This window comes from Nicotiana tabacum, chromosome 8, assembly GCF_000715075.1.
Source record: "Nicotiana tabacum cultivar K326 chromosome 8, ASM71507v2, whole genome shotgun sequence".
NCBI lineage: Eukaryota > Viridiplantae > Streptophyta > Magnoliopsida > Solanales > Solanaceae > Nicotiana > Nicotiana tabacum.
This window is the reverse complement of record NC_134087.1, coordinates 96912299-96922775: the sequence shown is the minus strand read 5'-3', so window position 1 is coordinate 96922775 and position 10477 is coordinate 96912299.

The window sequence follows — 10477 nt, the reverse complement described above, 5'->3', positions numbered from 1 at the left end:
GTTTGATAGGTTTCGACATTGTGTGCAAAATTTGAAAGTTTAGAAGTTCTTAGGATTGAATCCGAGGGCGTTTTGGTATTTTAATGTTGTTTTGAGTGTTCTGAAGGTTCGACTAAGTTCGTATGTTGATATGTGACTTGATGGTATTTTTGGTCGAGGTCCCGAGGGCATTGAAATGAATTCGGATGGTCATCTGGGAGTTTGGAATCTGAAAAGTACAGCTGAAGCTATTATTGCTGATGTTTCCGCACCTACAGATTGGGATCCGTAGGTGCGAGCTTCGCAGAAGTGGTCTTGAGGGCAGGTGTGCAGAGGAACCGCAGGTGCGATTTGGTCCCCGCATCTGTGTGACCACAGGTGCGGTTAGGCGACCGCAGAAGCGGAGTTTGGCTGGTTAATGAAAATCCACAGAAACGGAGATTTGTTTGTAGGTGTGGACTGCAAATGCGAAAATTGGTACCGCGGGTGCGGTTTTGCTGGGCAGAAAGAATAAATAGAGGGCTTCACAAATTTTGGTTCATTCTTCACCATTTTAATTCAAATTTTGAAGCTTGTAGAGAGTTTTGAAGAGGGAATCAAGGGGGTTTTCATTTAGGTAAGTTACTTGATCCTAATACACGTGATTATGGTGAGTTTCAGTTGTTTAAGCATGTAATTAGTAGGAATTAGGGATGAAAATGAGGGGTTAGGGCTTGGAAATTGGAGAGTTTGATTTGGGGATTTGTGGGACCATTTGATATCGGATTTTGATGAATTTAGTATGTATAGACTCATAAGTGAAAGGGCTTTCTAGTTTTGTAATTTTTGTCGGATTTCGAGACGTGGGCCCGGGGCCGAGTGTGAGAGAATTTCGGGATTTGTGCTTAATTTGATAGTTTTCCTTGTGGAATTCATTCTATTAGCGTATATTAATGGTATTGTTATGGTTGTGAATAGATTCGGAGCATTTAGAGGCAGAGTCAATGGGGCAAGAGCATCGCACGGAGTAAGGATTTGACTACTTTGAGGTAAGTAATAGTTATAAATCTTGTCCTGAGGGTATGAAACCCCATATTTCACATTGTTTCACTACTTTGAGGTGATGCGCATGCTAGATGACGGGCGTGTGGGCATGCACCGTTGGGGATTGTGACTTGGTCCGTCCCGCAGCAACTATAATGTTACGTATTTGACTGAAACTATATGATACTTATGTGTTTTAGATAGAATTTCTATAAATTGGAGTGATTGCTATATTTTGGCCTTGTGCCAAAGCTCTTCAGACCCTTAGGGGCCTTTTCTTATTATCCTCTCACTGTTTTGATTGAAAATCTATACTTAGTCATGTTATGTTTACTGATTTCATAACTCAGTCTTTATTACCCTTTTTGTATTAACTCATATTGTATTAATCAAAGTATATATGTACAAAGCCATGTAACTGCTGACCAACTTCAATCTAGTGTATACAAAACTCATCCTAGTTTACAATTGCATTTACCATCTAACCAAATAGGCAAACTAGGCACACTACTGATGCCAAGACCAATTACACATACTATTACATGAACATCAAGCAAATCTATCTAGACTAGGTAATGTCTGCTGCCATTTTGGTTGTCCTCTGCCTCGCGTGTGCACATGTAGGACTATTTCTCTGCATATTCTGTGCTCCTAAAAGACACCCTGCCGGAATCGGATCATGTTTATCTCCCTCCATATACTACATATAAGCATAGCAAACACATAACTGATGATTGCAGCTTTTCCTGTCTTTTTCTAGCCATACTGCTTGCCCAATTGAGCTCTTCTTTCCGTCCCTTTATGCTTTTTTTCATGCCTAGACATAGAAATAATATGGTCCATACTTTGCTGGTGACTGGGCAATCAAAAAAGAGGTGTTGCAGTGTTTCAGTAGCAGCTTTGCAGAAGACACAATCCTGCGGCACCTGTATTCCAATTCTACTCAGCCTTTCTACAGTAGCTAATCTTTCATGTGTAGCCAACCATATTATAAATCTGTATCTGGGATGGATATTTGTCTGCATGATTATGATCTTCCACTGGACTTTCTGGTACTAGGGCATCAGCATAAATTAGGCATGCTTTATGGAAAATTTACCTTATATTTGTAGTGTCTGCTGTCGATCACACATGGTCCCCTGCATAGGTTATTTATTCAGATCTTCCCTTGTCTTAATTATTTTCTTGATTACCCAAGTTGCATTCTTAGGTGTAGGCATGTGTTCTAAATTTTGCTTCTTAATATAGTAATTGTGGACCCATTTTATCCACAAACAATCCTTTTTCATTGTAACTGCCCATAGTTGTTTCATCACAGCAACCTCGTTCCACAAGCCCATGTTGATGACTGTTTACCGTGAAAATGGTAACAACAATTAAATTTATAAATGAGATGCTAAAAATACGTGATCTATTCCCGAGCTAGTTATTAGAGAAATTTATGCTAATGATATGGAATCTAATGATGAAAAGTTAGCTAAAACGAGATAGTAATTGAACCGTAGGGCTTTCTTCCCGGGTAGAGGTTTAATCGATTAAGGACCTCAGAGTCGACGTCTGGGTCGAGCTCGAGCTATCGGGGAAAGTCGGGGATGGGATAACAATTGATGATATAATTAAACAACGCTCTTTATGGCCAGCAATAAGGCGTACGATGAAGAACAAGTAAAAACACGATGAATATCGAGGTGGCCTCGGGCCAGTGAGAACGAACAAGTTAGAAAGAAAAGAGAGAGAGAGAGATGTTATTGCACTTGTGGAGAAATGGAGCAACATCAGTCCGTTACAAGGTAGCGTGAGTCTCCTTTATATAGGAGTGGAACTCGGCTGCAAGTACATGGGCGTTAATTACAAAGTATGGAGATGGGATGGCTTGACGTGATGCCTCAGCATAGGCTCTGGATAAGCCGACCGTATTAGACTTAGTCATGTGCCTTGGGAGCTTCCCCCTTTGTCCTGGCTTCTATCTACGTTTTTTCCTAAGTCGGGCCTTGACGAGCCCGGAGGTCGGGAACTCGATTATTGCCTCCTGCCCTCGAGGTCTCAAGGCGTTCTTCTAAAGTGTCTTGACAGCAAGAAATCAAGTCCTCTGATTTAGCCGTGTATAGATAGTCTCCGTGTTTCCCATAATGAAGTGATGGGAAATGATTCTGACTACTCGAGCTCCTTACGGCGATGTCATTCTGATGATACGACTCCTGGCGCGAGCTTTGTGGAGACTGGGGAATCCACGGGATCATGCATTTTCGACTTCATTCAATGCACTCCTGATTCCCGCTCTCCAAAGTGAAGGTTTCTCCATCGGTTCATTTTTCCAAGGATGCATTAACTACATCCGTCGGTCAATCTTTCAAAGCCTTGATGACCGTGTTGTAACCCCCTATAAATGGGGATGTTGTGGCGTAACCATGATACCAGGCACTTGCCCTGCGTCGAGTGATGGCGTCAAAAGCTTCTCGAAGTCCGACTTCTCCTTGGCGAGGATCCTCGGGGTAGAGAGTTGTCCTGAGGTTGGAGATAATACGGACAATTTCTTGAACTTTGGCTTCTCATCGAAGGATGCATTCGGGATCGGGTATGACCCCGTCGATCCGTATCAAGGCTGTAGTCTCTCGCGGCTTAGTCCGGGTAGGCAAGTCATCGATGCTTCTTGCGTATATGTGAGGCGACTTCGGCTTCTTCGCAAGACCTTGCTATTTTTTAGATAGCCGCTTTTCCGCTTTGGCACATGGTACTTCATCTCTTCAGGCACAAAAAGTGTTTGTGCATGCCCTTGCTTTGACCTATTAGTTTTACCATAGTCATGGAAACCACTCTGGGGCCGGTCAGGCAGGGAACGAGGATTGTTTCTCCGGCGCTCAGGATCCGAGGGAGTTCACTCTGGAGACGACATCTTTGATAAGAGAGGAACATCTGGAGATGGTGAGGAAATACCATAGATGGAACGAGGGGGTAGCGCTGCAGGTGTTTCCCTCGAATGAGAGTATTACGGACTCTACTAATGGATTCTTGAGTGTATATATGTATCCTTTTGCATTCGATCCCCTTGACAGGGTTGTGCTTGACTTTTGCTTGAAGTATCGGGTTACTTTGGCGCAAATACATCAGTCTCTTTGTCGGGTGGTGCTAATGATGAGGCCCTTTGTGGAAGAGGCTGGGCTTGAATTTACACTTAACCATCTCGTCAGGCTATACCGGCCCTTTAATAACCATGGCCTGCTAACCTTGAGGTGCCATTCACCCACACCTTTTGTAGTTAACAACAAAGAGGACGGGGGTCAAGAGTGGGTGGTTGGTTTATTCAGGCCCGGAGACATTATCCACATGGAGCTTTTGCCCTTTCCCGAAGGGTGGAATAATGCACGTGAGTGGAACGTCTGGTGCTTTTTTAGATTTTGCCAATAGGGAAAATCAGCTGAATAATAACTTTATATCCCTTGTTGCAGCAACTTCATAGACGCCGGGCGAAGTCCTCGACCTACCCTGCTGGGTTCGGAGGCTGGTGACCCATTCGTCCTACGATGAGCATCGATGGTGAGCTGTATTCCATGCCAGATGGGGAGAGAGATACCAAGGTATGTATGCATGATGTCTTCGCCTTGGCCTTCGTATATTTGAGGTAACGTTTTCCCCCTTCATTCGTACTGGATTCGTCTCTTGTAGATATAGGGCGGTTCCTTGGGATGAGGCGATGCTCTTCCGAAGAGGGGAAGTAGCCATCGACCTCCGAGCTGGGGAACGATGGTAATAAGGGGGATCGACATCTGCGGTGTGATGGAGCTTTTAGTGGTGCTGATCGAACCCGTGCTTTTGAGGAGAGGACATCATCCGAGTTTGCTGCTTCTGAAGTACCTGATTTTCGATCGGCGGTTCCTTTGAGTGAATATACCGTGCCCAAGGTTGGTTCTCCTGGGTCCGAAGAGGAAGGATCAACAGGAGTGTGTTCAGACTTCGAAGAAGTTTGTCGGCTTCAGTTTGTGGTGAGATTGGGTATGGTTCCCTTGTATTCCGTGTCCTTCTCCCTTTGTTGAACTTTCCTTATGCAGGCTTGTGATAGGCTTATGTCTGAGCTACTCCGTCAAGGGGATAGGCTCCAAAAAATTCTAGACAAGGGCGAGTCCCTTAGCTCCTTAGCGAGGAGAAGGAGGTTGAGTTGCAGCATTGGCGATACGAGGCGTACCGAAGCTTGAATTATGAGAGCTATTTGACGGAGCAGGTAAGTTTCTGTAACTCATGTTTTGCTCCCTTTAAACCCTTGAGGTTAACCTTCTTTTTGTTATATTAGTTGCAAAAAAGGACGGAGGCGTTGGAGTACCTTAAGGGTGATGTTGACCGCGCCAGAACTACCTATGGTCAGCTGAGAGCTTAGGCGCAAGCTCAAACTTTAGAGGAGGCAGGCAACTCGGCCAAGGTCCCTGCCTTCGAAGCCCAACTTTGATTGGCTCGTGAAAATGCCGAAGTCCAAGCGGATATGATCGAGAAACTTGAGTTTGTCCTTTTGAAGATCAGAGCTGAAATATTTGATGCTTGGGCTGAAGTGGCGCTAAGCCGAAACAAGGCTGATCAGGAGATGGCGATTCGTATGAAAGATGCTACGGACGCTCAAGCCGAGTTGAGACGAGCCCTCGACCGGGAGAAGAGGATTGAGGAATCTGTTCGTTGCAGATCTCGAAGAGAAGTACTCGAGGAGATTGGTGCGAGGGGCTTCGTTCTATTAGAGGAATTGGCTCGAGCAAGGGCGGACTAGCGAGATGCGCCATCACTTCTTGATGACGAGACGAAGAGCGAACCATAAAGGTGTAGCCCCTTGGGGCGGAGCATAAATTTTGCCTATTTGTCACTTTGTTTTTGATATACATAGAGCATGTCTGTAGATGGAGAGTGCGCCTTCTTTGCGTATGTAATATAAGAGGAAACTTGAAGCTTTATTTCTTCTGCATCTCTTTTCTGTTATTGCTTTTGACTAGGCAGGCTGGTTTCGATGCTTGGCACGATCCTCGTAGGTCCTAAGCTGATTGGACAGGCCCGAGGGCTCTTATGTGAGATACTTGACGTGAGCAGGCGCTGGGACCTCCGTGCTTTGCCTGGTTGTTTAGGCTTAGTCTCCGAGTCGGGCTTCGACTCGAGCCTTCTTATCCTTAAATCATTTGTGCTCGTGCGGGCAGGTAGTAATTGCTCCCGTTTCTTGCCCTAAGGCGTTTGCTGTTCATACTAATTTGGGTCCAGTCTCCGAGTCGCATTGCGATTCGAGCTTTAATTGACCCTTAAGTTCTCTTCCACCTACACGGGTGGATGGCGATGTCCTTTTGTCCTATTTTTTGGTCGTCGAGACCTTTCCATATGTGGCCTGGAGGCTCACTCGGCTGGTTGATAGTGGCATTTGTGCCGTGCCCTTAGGCATTTTGTAGTTTAGCCATTTCGGGTCTAGTCTCCGAGTCGCGTTGCGTTTCAAGCTTTAATTGATCCTTAAATTCTCTTCCACCTGCATGGGCGGATGGCGATGGACTTTTGTGCTATTTTTGATCGTCGAGACCTTTCCATATGTGGCCAGGAGGCTTTCATAGTTAACTATTTTGGATTCGGTCTCCGAATCGGGTTACAATTCGAGCTCATTTTAATCCTCAGGTTGTCAATTTTTTAGTTGGCGATAATGGCTCTTACGCTGTTTGGTCGTAGAAACTTTCAAATATGTGGCCCGGAGACTTCCTTAGCTGGCGACAATGGCTCTTACGCTATTTTTGCCCGTGGGCTTTTTGTAGGCTTTTTTTTCCACTCATTAAGGTCTTTTGAAAGATTTTTGCCTGACCCATCGTCGGTTCTGGAGAACCTCAATTTCAAGTCGTTATCAGCGATATTTGAGCACCTCGAAAGGTTCATAGCTCGTAGGCTGAGTAGGTCGAAGCCTTTGTGATTTGGAGATGACATGGTCGAAGCTCATTTTTGCCTGTTGAGGGAATCCTATTTTAATCGATTCTTTCCGAAATATATTCGAAGCAGTGGCTTGCGATTTTTGTTTAGCGACGATCGGGCGTCCCTGAGTAACGTTAGTATGGTTGTATCAGCCGTTTTGACCATGGTCATATGTGTTTGGCCGGAGCCATTTTTGATCCCGAGTGACAGTTCAGGCGTCTACACCGAGGGTATGCCATTTCGGGATTCTTACAAATGTGACGTATAGCCTGAACTTCGGGATTTTCATGCCTGTTGAGGTCTTACAGTTTGTCATGCCTATTGAGGTCTTATAGTTTTTATAATGTAGAATAGATCTGGTTACGCCGAGTCTGCCCACTAGGGGTCTTACAGTTTCGGGTTTCCCAACTCATGGAGATTGGTGACAAATGACAGTCTTCGAGTCATCGAATTTGTTTAAGCGTGAAGACCGCTTTTCGTGAGCTCGGAGTTGCCTTGTTGGGGCTTTGTGAGGCCGGAGTTCCGACCCTGGGGTCGTGCGGGTGCTGAATTGCTGACGCTAAGTCTCCGAGTATCTCGGGATGCGTTTGGTAGAAAGGCCCCTATCGGGGATATACTTAAGATTTCCTCGCTCGGAGAATAAGGTGTTGAAAAGATATCATTTTATTTCCTGGTGTAGAGATACGTCATCATGAGCTAGGCCCACACGAGCGTGGATTCCCGGTCCATTCGATCCGGCACATAATTCCCGATTGGGGTTTAGTCTGCCATTTCCCCGTCCTCCTGAGGGGACGGTGTCCTTAGAAGTAGATCATCACTTCATTGTTGGACTGTAGAAGAAGGACTACAACCTTATCGGATCCTCCTCTAGGGGTACGCTACTGTGCTAATAATCTTGCTAACAAGGCCCTCTTTAGGGCGGAAGCCCGACTGAGGTCTAGGGGTTTCCGGGTGGAGTTAGAACTTCCAAATATCCTGGCCAGCCGTGTCTTATCAGGCTTGGCCGAATATATGATTTGCTTACCCTTTGATCCTTTTGAGGGCGGGGGCATTGATGTCGGCGATGCGTAATATGGTGAGGAATTTCCTATTGTTGCGTATTACTCCATCCACTTATTTTGGTTCTGCCCTTTGCGAGGGGTTCCATGGTTTTTGCGAAACAGAGCCAACACTGTCTCCAGGTGGTATGCCAGCGGTCGTCTGAATATGACGTCTGTGCTTTGCGCCTCTTCCGATAGTGCAGAGCTCGATGCTCTGGCCCGAGCTCATGCGGGGTATATTAAGATAATGGTCTTTGTGGCGATTCGTCATTAGGAAATTGTCAGGGTTTCGGGATGCGGGAGTGATTTGGTCCGTTAGCCCGGACCGCCCTATTGACTCTAGCCCGATATGATTATTGTACGTGATTGGACCACCTAAATTCATGAACACATGTTTTATTTAAAATAGATCAAATGAGGGAGAGGGTTACCAATGCGTCAGCGTGATGCCGAGGCGAAGTCTCGATGTCTTTTTCCTTGGATGTAAGGGTGTCCTCTAGAATACCTCCCTAGACCCGTCTTTTCTAGGCGGCTAACATTTTCACTTTCCATTTTATGAGTCCATGGAGGGTGCCATCGTTCCTTCACTGTCGTGGTAATACGTCGTGGCTCGTTCACTCCACTCTTCCTGGTTGCCTTCCTTCCTTGGGGCTGGATCCAAATCGGACCGCTCGATGGTACTCGGCGGTGATTTCCATTGAGTAAGATAACTGTCGTCTGTTCGAGATGGGGGTCATTTCCGACCCCGTGGCCGCGCGTGCCCTGCAGTTCCGACGTCGGGTTATGGTTCTTTTGAAAGGGTCTTGATCGAATAAGCCTGAGTAGCTCAACGTCCTTGTTTTTGCTTATGGTGATCATGATGTTTGGTATAGCAATGTTGAAACCGTATTCTGTTAGTTGCCCCTCGTCAAATCTGGTTCTATTGAAAGTTCCTCAAGGATGTTGCCCTCGAAATATTTCCCTACCGTTGTAAGGTAGGTTGCATCTTGTGGCATTCCTCCCATTTGCGGTGCACGGATGGTATCTCCACCTGTTCGGCATTAGTTTCTTAGTTGCGGGCCTGCTTGGTTATATCGGGGCCATAGAGGCTCCCGGACGGTTGTCCATGGCCCTGATTCGTTGTCAGTTTCGGGTACGGTCATACGGCCGGGTCTGGGCTGGGTATCTGACTAGGCATCGTTTGAAAAGGTCTAGAGTTGTCGGGCATGCCTCGTTTAAGCTTCGGGTGAAGACCTACGATGCCCAGTCATCCGAATCTGGGGGCGATCTCACTCGTCGTATCGACAGATAAGGCGCGACTCCCTGTGGTGTTTCATTCTCTCTTTGTTTGGCCTCTGATGTATTGGGCTCTTCCGTTACTGCTTTGATGGCATCATTTGTGCAAAGGAATCTGCCGGTACGGTAAGCGAGTATGTGAGGTCGGGCGCTAGGCTACGACGCCACATCGTAGTTTGTTTTGAGAGTGTTTCTCTGAACTTCTTCAATGAGGCAGGCTCAAACTTATCATCTTGAAGGTCGTTGCCTTCTCCGCGCATGTGTAAGCGGTGGCGCGCTCATCGGGGTCCGAGGTCCTGTCCCGCCTGGGGAGTTCCGGTGTTCCAGATTTTTGTGAAGCGGGTTTCGGGGCTGCTTCCCCTGGGGAGAACTGTTGCACGAGCCTCCACGAACCTGAATCGATCCTTTTGGAGATATCTCCGAGCATCTTCACTAGGGCGGGGTTAGTTATCGATCTGTCGTTGCTTGGTCTTATAAGTACTCGTTAGGTGTAAGGAGCTGTATTCGGCGTTGCTGTGTTAGGAGTCGTCTGATGGCTCTATTGCTGAGCGATAGCCAACTGCTATGCCTGCAACATTTCAAATATATCGTGAAGGCTAACTTCCTATGTTTCACGAGCCGGGGTTTGTCGAGCTTCCTGTTGGTCGATATGCTTAACGCTCTTGTATGTGTGAGAAATTTCGTCTACTTTCTGTGCGTCCTATGAATCCGTGTCCGCAGGAATTGGCTCAGATGAGTTATCCAGGTTCTCCGACGTTGTTCTAGCCATTGGAATAGCCTCACCGTTTCTGCCATGATTTTTGGGGTGGTCGCTCTTGACTTTGCTTACCGAGTCAGACATTTTGACCTAAAATCAAGACACTTGGACAAGAAAAAGTGTGAAAGATAATGTGCATTTTTGTAATGAAACTAGCAAGAAAATAATCACTATTATTTTTATCCCCACGGTGGGAGCGAAACTGTTTACCGTGAAAATGATAACAACAAATAAATTTGTAAATGAGATTCTAAAAATATGTGATGTATTCCCGAGCTAGCTGTTAGAGCAGTTGATGCTAATAATATGGAATCTAATAATGAAAAGTTAGCTAAAACGAGATAGTAATTGAATCATAGGGCATGCTGCCCCGGTATAGGTCCGATCGATGAAGGACCTCGGGGTCGATGTCGGGGTCGAGCTCGAGCTATCGGGGATAGTCGAGGATGGGATAATAGTTGACGATATAATTAAAAAAGGCTCTTTATGTCCA